Consider the following 354-nt stretch of genomic DNA (forward strand, 5'->3'; position numbering starts at 1 on the left):
GACGGGCGCGGGGTCCCCCGGGTACACTCCGGCAGGAATCGGGGTCTCCCGAAGCGGGACCCGGGAGAGTGTGAAGGGGTCGGAGCCCCCTGGAGGTCAAGGGTCAAGGGTCGGGGGTCGGGGCACCACGTGTTGCGCATCCCGGCCGGATCGCCGCGGCCTCCGGGAGAAAGCGGGTGGCGCTCTTGGAGCGACTCGGGTACCAGGGTGGGCTCCTGACTCCGCAGCCGCCCGCCAGCCCGCTCGGGTACCGGCAGCGGCGTGACCTTCACAAGGTCAAGGCTGCCGCGGAACACCCCCCACGCTGCCCCTACGGCGCATGGGCGGTGCCTGACTCCCGGCATACCTCGGAGG

This window comes from Colobus angolensis, unplaced genomic scaffold, assembly GCF_000951035.1.
Source record: "Colobus angolensis palliatus isolate OR3802 unplaced genomic scaffold, Cang.pa_1.0 Scaffold677, whole genome shotgun sequence".
Taxonomy (NCBI): domain Eukaryota; kingdom Metazoa; phylum Chordata; class Mammalia; order Primates; family Cercopithecidae; genus Colobus; species Colobus angolensis.